At 44.1% G+C, this 25,273-nt stretch overlaps 1 long non-coding RNA gene across 1 annotated transcript; it reads right to left on the reverse strand.

The window, feature by feature from the left end:
- Positions 1 to 553: 553 nt before the first annotated feature.
- Positions 554 to 21,619, reverse strand: LOC142059348 (uncharacterized). The gene is made up of 3 exons (XR_012661295.1): positions 21,567 to 21,619; positions 16,888 to 17,018; positions 554 to 1,036 (listed from the first exon to the last, which is right to left on the reverse strand). It is a non-coding gene; the product is annotated as an uncharacterized LOC142059348 (long non-coding RNA).
- Positions 21,620 to 25,273: the final 3,654 nt, after the last annotated feature.

Consider the following 25,273-nt stretch of genomic DNA (forward strand, 5'->3'; position numbering starts at 1 on the left):
ACAGAGAAAAGAGAAAGCAAGCTAAGACTATGAAAAAAGACCCTGGAAGAGAAAAAGAAAAAAAAAAAAAAAAACACAATAAATTAGAAAAGAAAAGGCAACTACAGTGGGTTAAAAATGAGTTTTCCAGGAACGTTGCTGGATAGAGATTTTGTGGCCCTTGGATGCTGTGGTACAGAGCAGAGACCTCAGGCCATGTTGTGTACTGTGCTTCTTCAGTCCTGTTTCTGTGGCATTATCAGCATTGCTCTTCATCTCTCAACTACACCAAATGGAGGGGTAGTCAGAAACCAGACATTTCATCCTCTGGAAACTCAAAATTTGGTTTCATTCTGAATCATAAATAAAAGTGACTGCCATGGATTTTTTTCATGGAGGGAAATGTTAAAACATTAAGTACTAATTGTTTCCTTTGGACTTAACTCCATTAGACTTCATTTTGCATTTATGTAAAACAGCAGTGCAACATAAAAGCTGTAGCAAAAAGGTAAGAACAGAATATTTCAACACCTTCTGCAAATATTTTAATGAAAGCCATATGTACCAGTAAAAAATTTCAGTTTTGTCAAACCATCATTTTCCACTGGGAAAAAAAATCCCTTTAAAGACGTCTGTCTTGTCTTTCCAATACATTCACCTAGTAGTTAAAATTCGATATTAACCAGTCAAAAATATGTATTTGTCATGCTCCTCCTTCGATTTCCTTTCTGGAAGAAAGAAGGTCATCTAGTGATTTATGGAAGCCTGTGAAGACCAGTAGACTTTTCTTCCGATGGAGATCAGCCTGGAGATTTTTAACCTCTGTGTCATATCAGGATTTAGGCTTCAGGGACAAAAAGCAAAGCTGGTGGGAGAGTGAGCAGGGAGGGACAGTAAAACAGCCATGCTGGATGGTTGCAGATGAGTAAAGGTTGAATTCACTATTTAAAACCAGGCAAAGATGAACTTCAAGGATTCGCATAACATCATCACTTGCCATAATCCCCTTATTAATATGTTGTGGGACATGGGGGCCAGGCATCCATTGCATTCACATCTGAAAGAAACAACATAATGCACAGCAAGCAAGTAAAACACCACATCATTCAGGAATGTAAATGTTATTCTGTCCCTTTATGGGTCATTTGTCCTCTCCTCAGTGGTGTCTTTAGTAATAGGCTAGTATAGTAGTATAATGTATATGGCTGAGCATTTATGAAACTCTAATAACTTGCTTAGGCCAGAAAATGAGCTTGTGCACTGTTTGATAATCCAGCAATTACTGATCACCATGTTAGTTCCCTTTGGGAAGAAACAGTGATTACAGGAAAGTCCCATCACACTGCATTAACAAAGCATTCAAAATGTTTTTATGAAGTAGATAATAGTTTACAAATAGCTCTGTAAATATCTCCCTGGGCAAGGAGATTCAAACTGAGACTTAATTTAGGGAACACCTCCTTTGATTAAAAAAATATGTTCCTGAGAACAGCTGGAGCCATTTGCTGAGATAAATCAGATGCTACTCTCAACTTTTATGGGTTGCTAAACCCGTGAAATATATGATATGTCTCGGGTTTGTTGGCTGCATTCTTGTGCTATGAACACAGATATTTTAGTTTGCTAACAAAGAAAAACGATGGACCCAGCAGGCTATGGCAAAGCCATATCTTCTTTTCTCATTCTTACTGATTAAAGCTGAGAGAAAACTGCTCTGGTGAAATCTCTGGAGCCTTCTGATTTTTCCCATATTAGGCATGAGCTAAAAACAGGCTGGGTCTCCTATTGCCTGTTTTACCTCTAGAAAGGAAAGTAAAGGAAATATTACTGAGCTTTCTTTAAGAGAGAGTGGAAGATTCACTAGCTGTGACAAAGACCTGGAAAGAATAATGGATTTTTAGGAACACTGCCTCAAGAGATAGTCTTAGGGACCACTAAGTCCCTCATGTTTCTAGCATCTCCAGGTTTATGATAAGTGCATCTTCTTTTCTGGACATTTGCCAACTTAACTAAAGGGGGAAGAAAATCTCTTATCTTAAAGATGATCAACAGATTACAAAAGAGAAAATGTTTTGTATTATTTTTCCTCCCTCCATACCTCCCATGCAGGATAGAGCATCTCTATACAAAAGAATTTCTCACACACTGTCGCATCTGAAGACTTTTGGCCAGGGAGCCATGGGGATATGATCCATATCATCCAATGGTGATCTTGTTTTGGAGGTAAAGATAGAGATGGATTTGGGCTGGAGATAGAGATGATCAAAGATGAGGATGACGTAAGCAAAAAATACAGGCATAAATGAATACACACAGAAAGCAGGTCTCAAAATACACATGAGGCATCACAAATGTATAATAAGGAGGCATCACAAAAGGATAACAAAACGATTTGATGCTTTGCAATGCAAGTTCAGAGTTCACAGAAAGCTCCACTGCCAAGCATCACTAGAAAAGATGGGATATAAATGATCTGCCCAATTCACATCTTGTTTGACTTTCCTGAAGCCTGTGTTTCTTGGGTGTGTTGGCTGCAAAGGTAGGGGGCAGGCTGTTGTACTTAAGGGACTTAACTGATTACCAGTGAGATGCACAGTGTTTTCTTATGGAGATCTTGCATTTTCCTCTTCTGTTGTTTTGCTTAGTCTCTGATACTGTTCACATTACAGTAGTTGCTCTGCTAATCTGTAAACCGCTTTGAAATTCTCCCAGTTGAATTATCAGCCAAAATTCAAAGCGTTGCTTTTGTTGGCAGCTGGGAGAGAAATCACAACATTGCATTGTACAAAAGCGTTTAGCCTTCTGTTCTCCCCCCCCCCCTTTTTTTTTTTCCCCCCTTTTCTTTGGCCTTGATAGAAAACAATGGCAAATAAGTTATTAAGACTCTTGGGGACAATATTTCCATTGTGAAGTTTCCAGGAGATATTCTATTAAATTTGTGATTTCAGTTCTGAACTTTCAGACTAATTCTCTTAGCAATTCCTCTAACTTAGCCTCAGGAGGAAAGGAATTGTTCCGAGATTTTTTCAAAAGCCGTTTTAGCAGGTTGAATTATTAGGCATGTTTAAAAAGAAGCTATTTCTTCCTTTCCCCCCTGCCCCATTTTGTTTTGGTAGTGACAGCTATGTAGCCTTTTGCTATGTGGAAATATGCAGTTTCCTAGTGACTGCTGTAAAGTACCATAGGTGAGCTCCACCTGCACCACACCTGCAGTGAGAACATATCTTTCACCACTTTTGTGCCAAACACAGAAAATTCCCACATTAAACTAATGACATTTTGAGAACAAATAGTATTGTTTAGACCAGTCAAGATTTACATTAGGGATGGTTTTAAAAGTAGCGTGGATTAAATTAGAGAAAAAAATCACCCAGTTGCAGAAATGAGCTATCCATTTGGTAGCTTGGGTTGACGTCATTAACATAATTAAAGTTTCCAGAGAACCTTCTAGTGCTAATGGCACTGTGTAGGGTAAGTGCGGACCAGCCTGCTCTTGTGGAGGCCAAGAAACAGGGTGGACTACATAAAGGAAACAGCCTCAAGATTTATTCATACCATTTCTTTTTCTCACCCACTTGATCCCACTTTCACAAACCAACACACATGTATAGTCTTCAACCCTTTTTACATATTGCACATTGACTTACACCATTAGCTAAGAAAAGCAAGCAGTTCAAAAGGTCAGAGAAGTCATGTGTTTTTCCCACCTACTGGAACAAGGAAACTTAGGAAACACTATAACAGTCCATACCAACAATAGCAAAGAGTACTAACAATAGACTGCATTCTCCAAAGAAAGATCAGGGTAAGGGGTGTGTTTTGAAGCATGTGTAGGAGGGAAGAAGAGGAGCATTTTGGAAGCCAGATCATTTCTTTGTTGTGATCATTACAGGAAAGATATTTTTCAAAACTCTCAGAAACCAGGAAAGGGGAGATCTCCATATCCTTCCCACAGTTCCTCCTTCTAGACTGGAAGGAAAGCAACATTTGACATGTTTCTGAGGATGAGCTGTGTGCAGTTGTTCTCACATGGGTACAGCGACAGCACCAAAAAGCCCAAAGCAGATGGCAGGCGTGTGGGTGGGGAGTGGATTGCTGAGATTCCAGGAGGAACAAAGGAAGAATAGCTGGCTATTGGGAGAACTGCAAATGCGCACGGGCACAGCTTTGCATGTGTTTAACCACCCTTTGCTGCACAGGCATATGGGACATGAGCACTCTGGAGGGGTATCAGCTAGTGGGAGGAATGTGGTGGGACAGTAGTACTCCGAGGTGATTAATAGAAGCATGGTGAGAGTTGCTGCTTATATCTAGTTATTCTTCTCCCCTGTGTTATGAATCATCTGCTGCACCAGAAACTGAGAACAGATTGCAGTGGAGTATGAAGTGCTCGTGACTGGGTACTGCTAAGGTAGCATAGGCCACGCCGGCACTGTGGTGAGCCCTGCAGACCTGCTTTCCTCTTCTTTCTGTTAGAAAAGCATGTCACTGTCCTCTCTGGCTAGCCCATGCAGGCATTTGGGGTGTGGGGGCAGGAGGCTGGCACATAGCCAAGTCATCCCCAGGTCTGGAAGTGGGTATAAGGCGCACACAAATGCAGAATTTGTGAAATACCCCTAGGTCCCACAGTAAAGACTTGGACCTGAAACTGAAATGAGTAGATGGATATATGAAACAGTAATTCAGACAGTTTTTTGAAAGACTTCCCCAGCATTCCCAATAGTCTACTACTCCACCAGTAGAAACCTGTACCACAAAACAGCTTAGGATGCTCTACAGAGCCTGCTGGAGAAAGATGCATTTTAGGCAAAAGAGTGGCCTTCATCCAGTCTAGCAAGAGGGAGAGGAAATTGTATTACTGCTTGTTTTTACACTCCTGTTGTCAAGAGGTTTGTGCATGAGCATAAAAACATAGACATCACAAAGAGATCAGGAGTTGTATGAGAGGTAATGTTCTGGTGGAACAACTGGTAAGGAGAATGAATTGAGAACCTAATCCTATTTTATATCTTCTTTTCTCTGTCCTCAGTGTCGCAGGAGCACTGTGAACAGGGCAGGCAAACAGGGCATGGCACGTCAGCCAGGGCATAGCACAGCAGTTTGCATGTGAGTTTGTGTGGAAGGGCGCACAGGAAGGGTGCTGCACCCTGCTCATAGGTCCACAGCCCAGGGAAGTGCTCTAGGTCTCTGCCAAAATGGTGGGCACTCGCCTCAGAGCTAAAACCAGTGTTCCTACCAAGAAAGCCCCAGAGATGTCTGATGCCACCCATATGGAACTAGTAAGGAAGGAGGCTTTAGTACAGGTAATAGCTTGCAGCGAGTGCCCAGACCCTTCTGTTGAAAATATAAATATATACCTGCACAAGTATATATATATATACTTGTATATATATATATATATAAATATATATACCTGCACAAGGTGTGCATGGGTTGATGATCTGTTGCATCAGGTGTTGAGTTGCAGGAAACAGTTAAAAGTCTGCACAGTATTAGTGGAACCAAGGCAGAGATGGATAGGTAGTTTCAGAACCACGCTCTTGTAACTGACACCACTGAGAATGGGGCACCTTGGACCCTGGTGAACTGCAAAGCAGGGCTTTGCTTCAGTCTCCACCCTGCAGCATCACTACCAACAACAGATATGAAGTTTTAACAGCTGTAGACACTCATGAACAAGGACTGCAAGGTGCAGCTGTAGCAGCAGCACAGAGTGGGTACTGTAAAAAGAAGAGGTGAGTGCTCATAGTGGGTGACTTTCTGTTAAAAGGCACTGAGCTGCCCACCTGCTAACCTGACAGAGTCACAAGAGGTTTACTCCCTTCAGGGAGCTATGATCCGAGACATTGCTGAGAGGGTGCCACAACTTGTCAAGAGTACAGTTGGCTGGCCAACTTGGTGAGGCAGGCTTTAAACTGAAGGACTCGGGGAGAGGGCCAAAGTGGCAACGCTATGCCATCACATCCAATGGGGGAATAAACCAGGCCAACTAGAGCAGCGACAATGGTGACTTAACTGTCTCATGAGATAGCAGTCAGAAGACCAACCACCTCAGGGGTGTGTATGGGTATAGTGGACCCTCATGCACCCCTCCAGGGAAACCTGCATGCTCAATTACCGCTCTGAAATGCCTGTACACCAACGCACACAGCATGGGGAATAAAAAGGAGCAATCAGAGGTCTGTGTGCGGTTGCAGGGCCATGATCTGATTGCAATCACAGAGACATGGTGGGATAGCTCGCATGACTGGAATGCAGTCATGGATGGCTACAGGCTTTTTAGGAAAGACAGGCCAGCAAGGTGAGGTGGGGGAATTGCTCTTTCTATGAGGGAGCAACTGGAATGTATTGATCTCTGCCTTGAAGTGGAGGAAGAATGAATTGAGAGCTTACGGGTAAAAATTAAGGGACAGGCAAATATGGGTGACTCTGTTGTGGGTGTTTGTTACAGGCCACCTGATCAGGAAGAGGAAGTTGATGAGGCCTTCTACAAACAGCTGGAAGTAGCCTCACAAACACAGGCCCTGATTCTCACGTGGAACTTCAACCACCCTGATATTTGCTGGAAAAGCAACACGGCGAGGTGCATACGATCCAGGAGGTTCCTGCAGAGCGTCGAGGATGAGGGTAGCCTTGGCTGTAGTGGCCATGAGATGGTGGAGTTCAGGATCCTGCAAGGTAGAAACAGGGCGACAAGTAGGATTACAACCCTGGAGTTCAGCAGAGCTAACTCTGGCCTCTTCAGAGACCTGCTTGGAGGAATCCCATGGGCTTAGGGCTCTAGAAGGCAGGGAAGTCCAAGAGAGCTAGTCAATATTCAAGTACCCCTTCCTCCAAGCTCAAGATCAGTGTATCCCTGTGAGGAAAAGGTCAAGCAATGGAGCCAGGAGAGCTGCATGGGTGAGCAAAGAGCTTCTAGAAAAACTCAAATGGAAGAAGGAGGTTTGCAGTATGTGGAAAAAGGACTGGCCACTTAGGACAAATATAGAAACGATGTCAGGGTATGCAGAGATGCAGTAAGGAAGGCCAAGGCCCACATGGAACTAAATCTGGAAAGAACGGTTTCTTCAAATACAGCAGTAGTAAAAGAAAGACTGGGGAAACTGTAGGCCTGCTGCTGACCGAGGTGGGTGCTCTGGTGAGGCAGGATGCAGACAAGGCAGATTTACTGAATGCTGCCTTTGCTTCAGTCTTTACTGGTAAGGCTGTCCCTCAGGCATCCCAGCCCCCAGAGGTGAGAGAGGAAATCTGGAGAAAGGAAGACTTCCCCTTGGTTGAGGAGGATTGGGTCAGAGATCATTTAGGCAAACTGCATCCTCACAGATCTATGGGTCCCAATGGGATGCACCCGCGAGTGCTAAGGGAGATGGCAGATGCTGTTGCCAAGCCACTCTCCATCATATTTGGAAGATCATGAAGGGCAGGAGAGGTGCCCAAGGCCTAGAGGGTAACTAGTGTCACACTAGTTTTCAAAAAAGGCAAGAAGGAGGGCCCGAGAAACTATAGGCCAGTCAGCCTCACCTCCATCCCTGGAAAGGTGATGGAGCAGTTCATCCTGGAGGTCATCTCCAGGCATGCAGAGGAAAAGAAGGTTATCAGAAGTAGTCAACATGGATTCACCAAGGGGAGATCATGCTTGACCAACCTGATAGCCTTCCATGATGGCATGACTGTCTGGGTAGATGAGGGGAGAGAAGTGGGTGTTGTTTACCTCAACTTCAGCAAGGCATTCGACACTGTCTCCCATAACATCCTCACAGGTAGGCTTAGGAAGTGTGCGTTAGATGAGTGGACAGCGAGGTGGATTGAGAACTGGCTGAATGGCAGAGCTCAGAGGGTTGTGATCAATGGCGCAGAGTCTGGTTGGAGGCCTGTAATTAGCGGTGTTGCCCAGGGGTCCTTTCTGTGTCCAGTCCCGTTCAACATATTCATCAATTACCTAGATGAAGGGACAGAGTGTACCCCCAGCAAGTTCACTGGTGATACAGAACTGGGAGGAGTGTCTGATACACCAGAAGGCTGTGCTGCCATCCGGCAAGGCCTGGACAGTCTGGAGAGCTGGGCTGAGGGGAACCTCATGAAATTCAGCAAAAGCAAGTGTAAGGTCCTGCACCTGGGTAGAAAGCAAGGAAGCCTTCCCAAGGTATAGAAATCATTTATCTGCTTTAGTCAAGGTGAGTTCCATACCAAGGCCATTGTCCCTGCAGTGAAACTGTGATTATGTGGAGAGTAATTTTGTGTGTGCATGTTTGTATACCTTTTCATTGTTTCCAGATAAAATTAATGAAAAAGCCCACAGTGAATAAAATAAAATGTGCTTTTGCTGCCTTTAAGAGCATCATTAGTATCTACTTCATATTTTAATAAATTACTCTGCTGGGTGAAAGCTGTACCTGGATGGAAAGCTGTCCATCGTTTGCTGAGCCAGAATGGTCTTCATTATGCTGCAGACAGTTTGCTCCCGTAAAATGCAACATAGTCTGAACCATTATCATCATCAGTAGCAAAATAAAAACATGTACAGTACTGACAGCAAAATGGAAATGCTTGGAAAAGATGATTAGCTATTGAAATATATATAGTCCAGAGGACAAACGTTCATTCAACATGCACTGGTACAGGTTGGGGGCTGACCTGCTGGAAAGCAGCTCTGTTGAGAAGGGCCTGGGAGTGCTGGTGGATGGCAAGTTGACCATGAGCCAGCAATGTGCCCTTGTGGCCAAGAAGGCCAGTGGTATCCTGGGCTGCATTAAAAGGAGTGTGGCCAGCAGGGTGAGGGAGGTTATCCTCCCCCGCTACTCTGCCCTGGTGAGACCGCATGCGGAGTGCTGCATCCAGTTCTGATCTGCCCAGTTTAAGAAAGTCAGGGAATTACTGGAGAGAGTCCAGCAGAGAGCTATGAAGATGACCAAGGGACTGGAGCATGTGTCTTATGAGGAAAGGCTGAGAAACCTGGGTTTTGTCTTGCCTGGAGAAGAGAAGATGGGGGGGATGCTTATAAATATCTGAAGGGTGGGCATCAAGGGGATGGGGCCAGACTCTTTTTATTGGTGCCCAACGACAGGACAAGGGGCAATGGGCACAAGTTGGAGCACAGGAAGTTCCACCTAAATATGAGGAAAATCTTCTTTCCTGTGAGGGTGCCAGAGCAGTGGCACAGGCTGCCCAGGGAGGCTGTGGAGTCTCCTTCTCTGGAAATATTCAAAATCCACCTGCACATGTTCCTGTGCCCCCTGCTCTAGGTGTGCCTGCTCAAGCAGGGGGGTGGGACGAGATGATCTCCAGAGGTCCCTTCCAACCCCTACCAGTCTGTGATTCTGTGATCCCTTGTGGAGTCCAAGGTAGTGTCAAGTCATCCTCTGTCACCAGCGACAGTAAGAGGTACTTACACACAAAGACCAAAAGACTGGGATCACAATTCTGCATACAATATTCATTATCATGTGCACATACCCATGCTCAGAGATTTGCCCCTGAAAATAACACTCAAAATGAAGTAATTGTGAAGAAGGTTAATCTGAGCATGTGCTAGCTTGCAATGATGTGAGGCCACTCATGGCTTGGATCTGCACTGCAAGGCACTGGCTTTTTGGGGTGGAGGGGTCAGTGTGGCCTACCCTTACACTGGAGCCCAGAGTCATGTTCTGTAACATGAAATGTCCTTTTTTTTTCTTGCAGCACTGTTGCTAGAAGAACTCCCACTTAATAACACCAGGAATGTTCCTGTCAACAGGTATTTGAGGAAGGCATGTCTGAGTCCCCACAGGCACGCTGTTTCTGATGATGTTATTTCAGAAGATCGAGGGATATGGACAATATTATTCCAGGAATATCAACAGCACCAGGGCCAAGAGGTCTCCTGAAACCACTTAGAAGAAAATTAAGCAATCACTCATTTTCTTTTAGTGCTCATACCTAGTTTATGTAACTTGTCCTGGTCACTATTATTTTTGTCTTCCCATCCTATCTCCATTGCAGATGGTTCATCTTGTGTTAATTTGATTCATAAGATTTCTGGGATAGTGAATGTATCTCGCTGTGCTTGCAATGTGTACATCTGGCATTTCCTAACTTTAAAGTGCTTGACTATGCAGCTTAAATAAATATAGCTTTCGTATAGAGATATTTGTAATATATTTGTATTGCTATATTTATATTAATAATGTATCATTAAACATTGGAAGGAAATAATTTGAAATGGAAAATGAAGAGAAAGGTCGATATGAAAAAATTGTAATGCTATAAAGTCTAGAAAATTGCAATATATTCACAAGATGACTGAATTAGGTGTTGCAGAGGTAACTACATACTGCACTTTTCAAGTGTCTGACTTCGCAACTTGAATCTTGTTTCTTAACATAAAGTTTTTGCATGTTTTGGGTTTTTATTTAATATAATTTCCCATTTTTTTTCATATAGTGGAAAATGATAATGAACAGATTATACATAACTATAGCAACTTGCTGCCATTGTGAGAAGGACTTGAACCCCCAGCATGGATGTAGAGGATGGGACTCGGCTCCAGACACAGACATCTAAGTTCAGGTGTTGCTAGAATAGCTGTCTACACATGAGCCACTTACCTATCCTGTCACTGCAGTCAATGGGATCTACAGGGCTTCCTTAAAATGGGGACGTCTGGTGCATTCACAGCTCTCCAGATTCTGCTGAATGGTACTAACTGGCTCTTCAGTGACAGTAGTAGGAGCTGAAACACCTACTCCACCTGCAGGTACCCATACTGCAGACAACTATATTCAAGTGTCTGAAAGTGGAGATGAATCGGAGGGTTTGAATCTGTTCTCTAATTGCAGACTTCTTGTGTTGTATTAAACACTCTAGGGAACACTGTTTGCTCTCCAGCCACCACTCCAGAAGACTGTGGGTCTCCTGCTTTTCCTTCAGCCCCAGAGAAATTTGCAGGAGAGAGGAGGACATGTGAAATAGCACAAGACAGGTATGTTTGGACCGCTGAACTGAGTCCTGAGTGTCCCCTCCAAGCTGGGGAACAGACATATTCAGGACTGCTGTGCTCAGCCTGCTCCTTACTTACGTTCTGGAGACAGGGGGTCTCCGTGGCACGGGTGGGGAGTGAGGAGCTGAAGGGACTAGTGGGAACACTGCTATTTAACATGGTGCCCCAGAAGAGAAGGTACTCTGCTGCTGTGTACTGAGCTGAGAAAAATGCATGATTGTACAGGGAGAGGGAAGGCCCCATTCCTGTTTCTTTTCTCATGACTGATTGCTTCAGCAAAGCTACTGGGGCATCCTGAGAAGAGTGAGATGACCAGGTTTGCTACAGCCACAGCCCATCCTCAGAAAGCTGATCCTGGCAAGGAAGGAAGTTTTTCCCAAAGATGAAAAGTAAGGGTGATTTTTTGGGGACAATATATTTTTTCATAATTAATCAGCCAAAACCTAACAAGAATTCTACTTTTCCAGACAAAAGGCTTTGCTGCTGCTGAAAACCCAGCCCCGCCGCGAAAGACTGAATATATGAAAGTTTCTTATGAAATGTCACGATGGTCTTTTGTAATGGAAAGCATTAAGCAATGTAAAATGGCAGGGCCCTTATCCGCTCCTCTTGAAGTAATCAGTAAATGGTGTAGGCTTTTAAGAGAGGATAATGAGGACACAGTTGCTTATCACAGACACGATGCCATTTAAATAGGTGCCTGACAGGCAAATCATCTTGGAACTTGTGAGTACTGCTGTGCCAAGCCCCTGCATTGGCTTCTGTGATGTTCACCAAGTCTGGAATGTAAAATCAGATGCTCTGACGGAAACCGCAACTCTGTGAGCTATTTTCAGAAGACATTAATGAGGTTTTGCTTTGGGATTATCAGTACAAAATGGAAAGCCCAAGGAGGATAGAAGGGACAATTGCTCTCTAGCAAAAATATAACCACATCTACGTAAAACAGAAGTTCAAGTTTACCAAGAACTAAAAAATTGGTTAAATATTAATTTAAATGAGGCATCACCTTATTGATACAAATGTGGCCCTGTGCTGAATTAGAAGTGTACCGGTTTGGTGTATGGAGAGCCCTTCTCAGTCATGCTAGAGGCACGCTGTCTACAACACTGCACAGTTTGATGTTCTGTCACATGTATTCCCAGCTGATGAAGACCTTGTGCCATGTTCCCAAAATATGCACAGCTGACAGGTGGTCATTTCCATGACTGTGTCATCCAGAAACATATCCTGATACACAGTCATGCTTGTATCCTGTTCTACTGTAGATGACACGCTCACCTAGTTATGTTCAGTCTGGAGGTGTGACTTCAGTGAGATGTCATGCCCTCTCTATTAATGGCATACTCGGCCACATGTCACCACAGCAGCTGAAAGCCTCTGCGACTCATTCAGAATGGGAATGTTAGTACATGGGTTTAGATTTCTCCTGGAGTGCTAGGACTTTACACAAACTTCCTGCAATCAGAGTTTTTGTGTTTTCCTATGCTGCTTCCAAACTGCGGTGTTTAAGAGGTACTAATAATAGTTTTTTGTACCCTTGTTGCTGGGCATTTGTGTCAGCAGGCTGTGCGGGAGCTAGAACAAACTCATGGTTCTGCTGCAGCGGTGGCAGAGCAGCCTGAGCCAGAGGGCACGTCCTCCAAGCTCCTTCAGCACATCAGGTACAAATAGCTTTATTTTTCTTCACGTTTAGCCTCTACACACTCAGGGCTGGAAAACAATTCCAAGGTGTTTGGGAGGTGGGCTGAACAGTGTGCCCTGGCTGGAACAATGCATGAATCTGTCTCTGCATGATGCTGAACTCAAGCTGGGCCTGAGGTCAAATAGTGAATGAGCCCGCTCAGGCACTGGGATGAGGATTGACATCTGTGCTTGCATTGACTGCTCCTGTGAGTTCTTCCTCCTGGCTCAGCCAATGTCCAAATGTCCTAGTTCATATTTTTATATAGTCTCATCTGAGATCACACCAGCTTTCCTGATGGGTATTTTTCTGGTTTGTATCCTGAAGCAATAGCCACCACACATTTCTCCCACGTTGTAATTAATTCATGTCTGACTCCTCAGGAAGTCTCTGGGAAAGTCCCTGATGCTGTCTCCATTTCTACTTCTCAGCTGCCAAGTTTCAAACTTTGGAAGATGAGGCCACGTTATAATGGAGCAACATGTTATACTGCCTATTAGCAAAAGGCCACTGTGACCCCTGAAGAAAATTATTGGAGTGCTGTATGAAATTCAATAATCTTAGTCATAAAATATGAGTGATTTAAAAATCCACAGTTCTTTGTTTAAATATTGTGTTTTGGGCAGAGCACAGAGCTGCCCATAGCGTGCTATTAAAATACAGTCAGGCAGACTATTATATACAAATGGAAAACCATAACAGCGATAGCAGAAGAGCTGTGGTATGGAACCAAATCAAGCCATGTATTTTGTAACAGCTCAAGTGCACCCTGACTCAAACTGATTACTAAATTACTGCTGTAGCTGCTGCATAGACATGCTGAGAATATACAAAGAGTCGTTCTGACTGTTACTCAACCCCTTTCCTCTGCAGAATGACAATTTCCCATTTTTCAGTCTCTGGTACTCCTTCCTCTCTGTTCAGATGTGCTTAATTATTCAGACACATTTAATTATTTGTGTTACTGTAGCACTATTCATACCCCAAGACTCAACACAGTAACTGTCATACCAAGAAAAAAACAAGTTGTCACCGAAGACACCCTCTTCTGAACAGGTTATCTCTTCCTTTTCCAGCGGAAAACCCTTTTGCTCAGTTTTATCCTCCTAGCATGATGTGAGCTTTGCTTTTTCAAAGTATCTTTTCTTTTCTGTAGCTACTGGGTACCGTATACAGCTGTTTCTGTATCCTATTTGGTTCCTATCCTTTACATGCATTTCTCCTTACAAGCACAGAGCCATGCTGTCTGCCATCAGTTCTCCACATTTTTACTCCTAATCTGTCACTATTCAAACAATATGAGGGTCTCGTGCCTCTCATCCATGGTAATATATTTGAATATGCAGTATTATACAGCAGGTTTTGGGCTCCCATTCACAGCTGTCTCAATTAGTTTCTAAGCACCATCTTTCCTTGCATGTAGGGTTGCCCCTTTCTGCAGCTGAGGCCTCTTTCACTTGCTGCTCCATTAGTGGAAGCCTTGCTTGCTGACCTCCGTTCCTCACCCTTAATATGCAACGATCCTTCTTCAGACACATTCATTTTCGGTGCAACCACTTAAGTTTTATGCAACACATGACCATGCCTATACACGCACACACAAACCAACGTTTGACTCCACCACCAGTACAGTCAGTGCTGTCCTTGCTGCTGAGTCCAATCTGCTCCAGCGCAAGGTTGCACATGCACACCCATACCCTGTGGTTGTTACACCAGAATTTACCTCCCACTCAGTCGAGTCCTGTTTGAGTCTTAATGCCCTTTAGCACAGGAGAGAGCTCACATCTCTTCCCAGAGGCTCCATTTCAATGTCCCTTTGTATCCAGGAAGGCCTCAGCGAATCCACTAACCTTGCCCAGAAAAAGCCAAATATGGAGTATTTCAGACCAGTATCACCCACCTGTTACAGGCTTTTCCTCTCCCCAGACTCGCCATTCTCAGCCTGCTCAGAGCCACCCCTCAGTGGAGAGAAGAAACCCCTTTCCCAGTATTTTGGCTTTTCTGGGACAAAAAATATTGTACAGATCCCATTTTTTTTCCCCAAAAATAACTTAACTTTTGGCTTCGTACATGAATCAAGGCAAGGTCAGAGTGATGGCCATTTATCTTGGTCTACCTCTCTGGCCTCCTCTTCAGGGACTAGGCCAGAAGAACTGGTTGATGGCTCTGTATTGCTTCATAACTTACTACATTTGTGTTTTCTTCCTACTGCTCCTTTGGAAAAAGATGCTGCCTGTGGCAATGAAGGCTTTATAGCATCCTGAATCATGCCTCACATGAGGCAGGGTGATCTTGAGTGCAACAGTTAAGTTAGGAGACGGTCTGAAAAGTCTCCTGGTCCTCTCTCCACTCCAGTATGAACATACTGGTCTCCTTTTCCCTAGGTTCATTTGCAGCAGCTGTGCTATTTGTGTAGCAAAGGATGGTCACTGAATCTTTTAGATTTTATCTGGTAGTCCCTGAACCGAATTACTGGCAATGCACAGATTCTAGAATTTGAGAAATGAAGGGCATTTCTTGAGTTAGTCTCTGTAGACTCACCAAAACTGTCTGTAGAGAGAAATAGCCTATAGAGAATCTTATTATAACCTTTTGTGTCTGAACATTGATCCTATCTGGTCATAAAGATGAGCAGCTGAGCATGCAACTCTCATCCATTTCCTTAAATCCTCACTATGGCTTTTGGAGTATGATTTCTTTTTTTTTTTTAGCTTGCTACAGATATTAGGACCTTGTTCTCCCTGACTGCTGTAGACACAGGGAAGGAGGTCCATCTCAGTCCTCCACAGAGCAAGAGTCACTCTTCTCTAGAGCGTGAAAACAACCCAGCGTACATCAGACAGAAGAGGCATAATAATGACAATAGTCTACTCAATGAGCAAATACAGGTTTCTGAGCAGTGGTCCCCATGGTCCCCACAGTCCCCTCAGCACAGGCACTGCTTTTTGTTAATGTTCCTGAGGGGGCAGGTCAGCACAAAATGGGTGAATTGCAGCTCTCTGCTTGTTTCCACCAGTGCACACACACACACCACACACACACGATCCATGTCATGAGTCAGTGAAGACAGCCAGAGACCAAGCAACCTCCATTCAGCCGAACCATGACTGACTCATATCTGATGACATAGAAATTCTTTATCTGAGCCACGCATATCGAGTTCAGCCAAACCCTTAATGATTTTTTCAGTCATAAATCATTAAAAAAACATGATTTATTTTCCTTAGTCTAAAACTTGGAAAGATATGAACAAATTAGCAGGTTAATCTTAAGACCAAACTGTTTCCAGATGGACAGAACCTCCAGGTAGGTTTAATGTAGCAACTGGTGGGAAAACCACACCACGCAATGCTAAGGAAGGAAGGGAGGTGACAGGGAAGAAAGAAGGTGCACTAGTGGGTATAGAAGATGGTGCAAATATTTCTTTGGTTTCTAGGCATCTAGAGAGTCTCCTATTTCTGTAGCAGCCAACTTCAAGGCATATATACCTTTGGCTGTTAACACAGTCTTCTGCACACTGAAAGAAATAGGTATATTTTCTGTACAGACTAAGAAACAAGAGCTAAAAATAGCCTGTAGAGCCAAGTAATTCTGAATATTCAAGAATTAAATTACACTTAAAACTTTCACAATACATTAATTTCCAGAGCAGTGCATGAACAGTAATTAATAGTCATCATAACACCTGAAAAAGTGTATAAATATTGTCCTTGGTTTATAAATATGAGAAAAAGGGGAGGGACAATAAGTGAAATGCCCAATGCTACTGCGGAGTTATTAAGAGAGGCAAGATGAGAAAGTGGGTATCCGTGGACCTCATCTGCTACCGGTCAGCAAAATGGGTGTTCTTCACAGCACTGAAAGGTGAGCACAGACTATCGCCAGTGGAGGAGGAGGGAGCATTACCACATACTGCTGGCTGCTTTAAATGGCTGCAGGAGTGGCAGGCAATAACACGTTGGGTTCTTTGTCTCCTTGTCCCAGGTTCATATAATAACATCCCCACACATCACCCTTCAGCAAAAGAAGTATGGCTCAGTTACCAGAAACTCAGGGCAGAACTGGAATCAATTAACTCTACATTAAAACTATTTTAAAAAATCTAGGTTAAATAGATTAATACTGGGAAATAATGTAACTATTACGCAACAGAAGAACACAGTATGAAAGGACTTTATACACACAGGCAAGTTTGTGCACATAAAGTAAAATCCATGCCCCACTGAAGTCAGTAAGATCAAGATGTTACCTGCTTGGCTTAATGAATTTAGTAATTTGTCCACAGGTTCTTGGTCTGAAGACTGTAGAGGACACCGTATGGTTCATCACTCTCAGCATTAAACAACAGGGACAAGGAAAAGGATGGAGGACTTCCATTTCCTAGGATAGATTAGTAATAATAGAAGAACTTCATCATCCTGCAAAAAGGTGACATGAGTGCTTCACCAGCCATCCCTGCTAACCCGCACATTTGCCCTTCAACATCATTCTCAGAACTGTTATGGCAATATTTATACTCTTCCAGAATCGCTTCTCTGTAAGTAAAAAATGGATACACAAGCAGACAGCACAGCAGCTAGGTGTTACTGTGAGCTCCTTTTCTTCATGTGTGCTCCCAGTATTTTGTTTTCAGAGGCTGGCTGCACCTCTGGCAGATTTCTGCTCTCACATGAACATGCTGGTGTCTCCAACCACCAAAGCTGAGAGCTGTGCAGGCAGAGCCCAGCCATAACTGGGCTTTCTAATTTTACAGCCACGCTACATTACATTACAACTAGTCGAATTCTGCAGGGCACTGAAATCAATCTCAGCAGTAAAACTGCACCCACGGATGCTGCCTGTTCGACCCTGTTTAAATTGGAGCACTGCAGAAAAGACAAACTATTGTGATTGCTTTTATTCCAGTCTCTACAACAGATATTTTCCAGCCTGGTGTGTTGATAGGAGGGAGAAGAAAAATAATCCTTGACTGTCTTAGCTGTATCAGCAGAAGCCTCTGGTACAGATCCAGCTATACTGGCAAGAGTTCATGTTTGCTGGGATAGTCTGGTTTGCTCATAAAATACAGTTTTGCTTTCTTTAGGAGCATAAAGAGCAGAAATGGTAATACAGCTACGCACCCAAGCGCAAATTGTTTTGTTCAAATGGGTGTACCTATATCCCTATATAAGTAAAGTCCTAGGACCAGCACAACTTGACTGCCACACATGAACTTTGAGAAACTTGAGCTACTGCTTTAATATGTGACCAGCTCCAGCTGTCTCTCACTCCCAGTTGCAAAGGTTATCTCCCCCTTAGCAATGTGAGGAGAAGAAAATGTCACCTATTCCTTGGTTTCTCCAAATTATGGTCCACAGAATTAGCTGAAGGCCTTAATGTGTGGGATTGTGAATGGGAGCAGACACAGATGGATGCACGTGCCCTTCTGCTGACTCTTACAAGGTCTTAACTTTGAATGGAGGGACAGAGCGGGCAGCTGGAAGCAGTAACATCTTAAACTGCTACAGCCAGGGTTACCATCTGGTATTAACAGAATTGAGAAATATAAATGTTAATTACATATCAGCTGCTAAAACCCCAATAAAAAGGGGGAATATGTGGGAAATCTCCTTTGTGTGCCAGCCTTGCCCCAGGATTTCTGTGTCTGAAACCAGGATCCAACCCTGGTGCTTTCCCTTTTGACTCGGTCTCTAGCAAGAGAGGGGGTGATGTTTTTCAAGCTTTCATGTGCTTGCTGGTAAGGAAGTCTGCAGACTGGCATGCTTCTGGTGACCGCATGTGTGGGCAGGGTACAGTACACCCCTCAGACCTGTTCTGGTAGACACCTAAACACATGAAGGACCTCCCTGCTTACCCTGATTCCCCCTCTAGATGGAAGGTGAGGGCGATGGAGACAGAAGCAGAAGAGGCAAGAGGAGAATGGCTCCAGCTAGCCTTCAAGAAAAGGCAGTCAGTGTCTTCTCCCAAAACAACCTGGATCCTACTCAGTGACCACTTGCATTAATGCTGACATATTGCAAGGAGCAGAACCTTCTGTTACTTCCCAGACGAGACTCAGACTCCCTTTTGCTAGCTTCCCTGCTAAGTCCTTTGAGGCTTGGGAGCTCAGCCCCATTAATGATTGTAGAGGGGTCCCCTGTCAACCGGAGAGACAGGGTTCCTCATGCTCCCTCCCTGGCTCCCCTCCATGCTGGGGTTGGCATACTCTCATTTCAGAGAAAAATAGCTCTTCTTAGGCTGAGGAAAGCTTGGAGCCAAGGCTGCTCACACTCCAGGCACATTTTCCACCCCCTAGTCTTATTACATGGTGAGATGGCAGGGAGAGGCAGATGAAGAAAAAGACATGCTACTGCTACTGCCACTGCCTTTTCTTTAAAAAGCTGCTGATCCTCCTCAGAAAAGCAGTACCTCTGGTGGAATGAGTCATCCAGCATTTCCTACTCATTTCTTAAATTATCAATGGAGAGAGAGAGAGAGAGAGACGTGCTCCATCAGAGATGCTGAATTTGTACTTGGAAGATTCTAGGGACACCTCTTCCCCTCTCTTAATAGTTCAGAGAATTTGTTTTAGGAAGGCTGGAATGAATGTTTCTACACCATGGGCTAGACCCCTAAAAAGTAGTCTTATGCTAACTAACTAACTCAGGAGACACACCATGGGAGTACATCGGTGGTGCTCCAGCCACTGACTGGACCTCAGCTCATGGGACAAGTCCAGAGCCAGACTCGAGTAAAACCCCTTAAATTCATGTAGCAAGGATGACAGCTCCTTGGTGTCAGAAGACCACCCCTTGGTCTTCAAGGTCTCCTCCTGCTGCTTCTCCTCACTGGCTGATATGAACACAGACTAAGTCAGCAGTGCTGCAGCTACAGTGGTACTTATCAGGCAGCACACTGCCTTCCCTTGTGGCCCACCCTGCTGCTTTTCTCCCTCCTCTTTTACCACTGCTTCCTGCTCACTCTTCTCGCTTGGTCCCGCTCAGCAAGCTACTTCTCTTCCAAGGATAGCTTTGCCCTCCAGGTCAGAGCTGCTGCTAGTAACTGCTTTATTTCTTATTAGTGTTTGAGGAGTTCCCTCCCTGCCTCCTAGGTCTGTCTGCAATGGCTTTAATGACATATCTATAAAATATCTGCACATCCAGTCTAATGACACAAACTAGATTTCAAAGCTATTGAACTAACAGGGTATCTTAGCAACAAATATTTATTTTAATAACAGTATTCCTCGCCATGTTAAACAAGCACCTACTGCAATAGTCAGAATGCCCTAGAGCATTTTATCCTGTCCCACAGCCCATATCCTGTTGACTCATCCTCACTTAAAAGGTAAAGTCAATGCCATTGCCCCAGAGAGGTCGCCTTCAGTGTCCTCCCAATTTTTTAGAAAAATATCAGAAAGGAAGCAGACCACTATGCTCCTGCTTGCCACCCACACAGGCTTTCCTCTCACCACCCGCTAGGTATTTCTGGTTGTTGCTTACAGTGATCTGCTCAAAGGAATGATGTTGAACTGCTTTCTTGCATTGTGTGTTTACTGCATATCCAAAGACTGCAACGCTCCAGCTACTTCCTGAGCAATGACAGCCAGACTGATGCCCACTCTCTTCAGACCCAATCTTTGACTGGCATCCCCTTCCTGGAGCTGTCAGGAAGCAACAAGTGACATCTCGGCTAACTTCCCTGCTACCTCTCGTTCATGCTGCTCACCCAACTCCCCACGAGGTTCATCATCCGTTTCCTCTGGCCCTTATTAGAATTCTGGGAAGGATTTTTCTTTAAAAGACATTTTCATTTTGAAAATTAGATACAGTGGAAGCATTCACACATGAGGAATAATTGCTGACATAATGACCTGGCTTTGCTGTTTTATTGTTATTGTACATTTTGCAATTACCTTTTTCTCTCCCCTACTAGCTAAGCTGTGAGACTGCATGTGACATCAAACTGTAATTTGTGTGGTCACCATTATAAATTTGTGAAAGCAAGTAATAGTTTGTCTTATGGAATAAAATAACACACCGTGAAATTATAGTGGCATATCTTCATATTCCTTGGGCAGCACATTGTTGCTTTCTGATGGGTTGAAAGCTCTTTCTTTTAATAAAGCCTGCTAGTATCTGCCTTTGAACTCTCCTAGTGAGATATTTTAGTGATTGAAATATCCAGAGACTTTTCTCTTAGCATATCTTTATGCAGGATAAATGCAGCCTTTCTTATCCCCAGCACACACTGGGGTTCGGCTTTGTTTTGGAAAGGTAATAGTACAGTCATCAGAAAGCACAGCCTCTCCTAGAGTGTATTTTCCTGCACATTGTCAAGCAGTACATTCGCCATCCCTCCCTATTTTTCCCCCATATTGCCTCCCATTAATTTGTGTCACCAGCAGTAAATCAAGTGGCGCCTGAGTAGCTCTGCTCCAGGGAGTTGGCATGGTCCAGCCTGGGCCAGCAGGCCCTCGCCTGGCTCCTGGGCATGGTCCAGCCCTGGCCAGCAGGCACTCACCCGGCTCGCAGGCACAGCTGCCGGCTCCTTGCTGAATCGCTCTTCTGCCAGGGTGAGTTCAGTCCAATTATTTTCTCTCTTCCTCCCGCCACCCTCCTCCCCCAGTTACAAATGACTGTTTGTGTACAGCTCTGGGAGAAACAACTTTCACAGTTTCACAAAAATAAATGTCAGCCCGCATTAGTCAGGAAGTTCTGATGAGGTCAAGAGCTGTCCAAAATCTGCCATCAAGCAGTATTTAGTGATCCCACCTGTGTTAAGCTGGTAGATCTGCTATCGAAAAACTGTGTGCATGGGCAGGGGGATTGGTAATGACACCCATCACCCTGCAACAGCCACAAGACTGTAAGAAATGTTATGTGAAGAGTTACTGTTTGTACCTGGATAGCTGGAATTAACTTACACTGAGAAAGGAATATCACTCACCTCTGTCATTCTTGCTTGGTGTGGGTCTAAGTCCAAATCAAACATTCGGTGTGCTCATCCCCAGCCAAGAGAAATGAGTGTTTTGGGTAGGAAGCTGGATGCTTTTGGTTTGAAAGCAAACAACTCTTCCTCTGATTCTCTCAGCACAACTTCATTAGTGACAAGGACTGAGAGTGAGAGTGACAGCCTCATCATTTGATTTGATTGCTTATTGTGTTAATTTTGTACGGAAGCACTTTGAAGCTATTAATCTATTGATTCATTCTTACTTGAGAACATAATTGGATTACTGTATTTTTTGCATTTTTATTAGTTTTGTAAATAAACTAAGCAGCATGCTTACTTCAGTTTATGTTTGCTTTATTATTCGTTTTGGTAAATTCTATAATGAAGGCCGCCGAGCTGATTAGGTTATACCATGCCAAGGGCCACCCACCTAATATGGCAAAGGCAAGCCTAGCCATGTGGGTCTTCTTCCACACCACCTATATACAGCTGTCCTCCATGCCCAGCAGCACTACTCACTCCCACAGTGGATCCTATTCATAAAGCACAACTGGCTACTCCAAATGCATCACAGTCCTTTTCTCTGATGTATGAGCCACATTTTCTTTTGCAGCTGCATTAACCAACCTTTGCCAGTATCCCTCTAAGCCTCTAACAGCCCGAAAATACCCTACAGTTTTTCTAGGCGGAGATCTTCTTTCCATTCACCCAGAGTAATTGCACACACATACTCACGCGCACACATGGCCATATAAACTAGGGCAACCTGAATTCATAAAAGCAGGCAAGCTGTTGGTGTATTTTGTCTGTTTTTAGCACTGCTGCACAGCTGAAGCAGGAAAAATTGGCGCAGGCTAGCCATTTAACTTCCTGCTCTCCAAACACAAAGCAGGTCTTACCATTGCCAAGATGTTCATTTCCAATCTCTGATTCTAAAAGAATCTGACACCAGTTGTAAGGCAACACCTCTTGGTATAAATTTGCTTCTTACGGCTCTCAAAAGAGGAGATACCATATAAGCTACACTGTTTTGTGCTGCTTCATAAACCATCCTAAATTTAAGTTATTTATTTACAGCTAAAGCAGCAATGCATTCCAAAGCACCAGTTGGATTGTACCTAGGAAATGAAAGATGAAAGACCTGACCTTTAAAAATGTGACCTCTTTGTCTAACGAAAGTATAGCCACCTCTTCCCCCACTCTCCTGTGAAGGCCCACCCTCACCCGCCCAGCTTTGCAACATTGTCACCTTCAGTTTTCCCCACGAGAATGAAACATACTTCTCCCTGGAGACTACTAGCTTTTTTTTATCACAGACACTGACAGTGAGTGATCAATTAGGTAAGCAGTTAAGTATATAGCTGGAAATTAGCTGAGAAAACAATGGAGAAAGGTCCCCTCAGGTATTTGTGCATAAGCAGACAGATGATCCTACTCAGCCAGGCTTGCATCCCTTTCCTTTGTTTTTCAGCAAACATTTGAACTGCCACTGTTTGTTTGCAGGGATATTTGGAGAGGGACCATAGTTCATCAGTGCTTGTACACAGACAAACTGCACACTGCAGGAACTGGTACCAGCCAGGTTTAACCCTCACCGTGCGGGCAGGGGTGTTTGGGAGAACGTGAGGAAGCATGGGGAGGCCAGGGAACAAAGCAGCCGACACTTCAAGCCCAGACCCACATGACTGATGACTGGTGGTGGTGAGGAAGAGGAGTAATCCTTGAGATGTGATGAAGACCTTGACCAGAGACGAGGTGTTTGTGGTCCAGCCCAGAAGCACGGAATGAGGTGTACAGGTTCCAGAAGAGACCATCAGTGTTCCCCTTCCCTGTTTTACTGTGCCTAACCAGAGGAAACTCCCAAATGCTGAGATAAACCTGGCGCTGTATGGCCGTAATCTTGCCTTGTAATCTACCTTGCAGATTGAATCCTTCTCTGCCCTCCCTCTACTGCACTTTAGAATAAAACAGAGCTAAATAATGTCTTTTTAATAAGTCTTGATTAGAAAATGCCCTGGTCCCACCCTGCTTAGATTGTGTGAATAGCCTACTGCTAGACTGTTCTGAACTTGACCCTCATTCTGTATCCAAATTCAATGATACAGCCATTCATCAGCTTGATTCTGGCAGTGTTACACATGCCCTCTGAAACATTGTTTTTGGCAGGCTCTCAAAGCGTGAGTGACTTTCAGCATACAAATCTCACTGACTTGCTGCATAGTCTCCTTCACGATCCTTGATCAGCATGAGCTCAAGACCTTGGCTGACTAGCATAAAAACAAAAATAGTGTGTTTGACAATGCAAGTCTGAATAACAATTGATATGCAACCTCAGTGATAACAGTTAGTATGTGCATCAGCTGCTTTGTGACTGTTTTTCTCAACCTCTGTTTGGCTGGACTGGTCAGCACGAAGGAGGTGCCCAAGAAGGGACCTGCAGCTGGTCCCTAAATGAAGAAAATGTTGCTGTAAGCTGACTTGTCCCACCAAGAACTGTCTGGAGATGGCAACCACAAAGAGCAGGCCCCTGAATCAGGGCCTTTTTGGTTAGAGAAGTAGTAGTAATGGCTCTGCATATTTTTGAAGGCTTTGGAAAATTTTAGAAGCATTTCTATTCTTTTTGACTGCCTATAGTTGAATTAGTTCCCCTCCTAGCAATGGGGAAATGGCAGCATGGAACAGGGCAGGGGCTGTCCCTGCCACTCAAATTTTGTACTTGAGGACCAGTTCCCAGACTTTTACTAAGATCACCTCTTTAAGTTTTCAAAGCCTCCAGAGAAAAGTACGACATGCCCTGGAATCCCTGTATGCAATGCGTGAGTGTCCCTGCAGCAGTTCTTTGGAAAAGCAGCAGGAAATATTTGATTGCTGCAGTGCTTTATATAACCCAGCAACTAAATATCCATATGCAAAGGCGTCTAGCTCACCCACAACTGAAGAAGTGTTGTGGGGATCTGCTCAAGTCCACTAAGGCATAATTGACACCTCTGCACCCCAACTACCCTTCTACAGAAACTCCTGCAGGAAAAAACTTGGGAGAGCTACCTGGACCCTGGCACTGTTCTCACTCCCTAGAGGGAAACCTCAGAACCAGAAGTGATTCAGCAGAAGATGATGCAGCACAGGACTGATTTTCTTGGCAGCCACCCCACTGCAGGTCTACTAAATCTGTTGTACAACATGTCTTTCATTGATAATGAGTAAAGCCAAAACCCTTGACTTTCACGGAAGGGAGATACTAAACATGATGCAGCTTAGCTTTGTTTTCTGAAGATAACATCCTGATCTAGCAAGTAGGAGTCATCCTTTGTAGCAGTAACCCACACATCCACTCTTCCAGCCGTGCTAAACTGGAGTCTTCGTATTTTTCATGGTCCAGGAGCTGAATCCAACCCTCACCAGAGCAGGTCTTCGTGCCCCTTTAATGAAAGAAGAGATGAGCACTCAGACTACAAGCCTGATTCTTCAGTCAGTTGTGCGTATTTCATGCCACTAAATAACCATAGTGAAGCCTGTGCTGTAAGGCAGTAAAAGCTATTTTGTGATGATGAGGGATCAGGCTCTGTAAAATGTACCCAGAAATTAAACAAGTAAAACAGAGCAAACAGCTCTGGCCTATCAAGGTAATTTATATCCTGTTAACCAGAAAAAAAAACACGCACAAGAGACATCTGGAAGTGAAAATCAGCTAAAACCAGACT

Source organism: Phalacrocorax aristotelis, chromosome 1 (genome assembly GCF_949628215.1).
Source record: "Phalacrocorax aristotelis chromosome 1, bGulAri2.1, whole genome shotgun sequence".
NCBI lineage: Eukaryota > Metazoa > Chordata > Aves > Suliformes > Phalacrocoracidae > Phalacrocorax > Phalacrocorax aristotelis.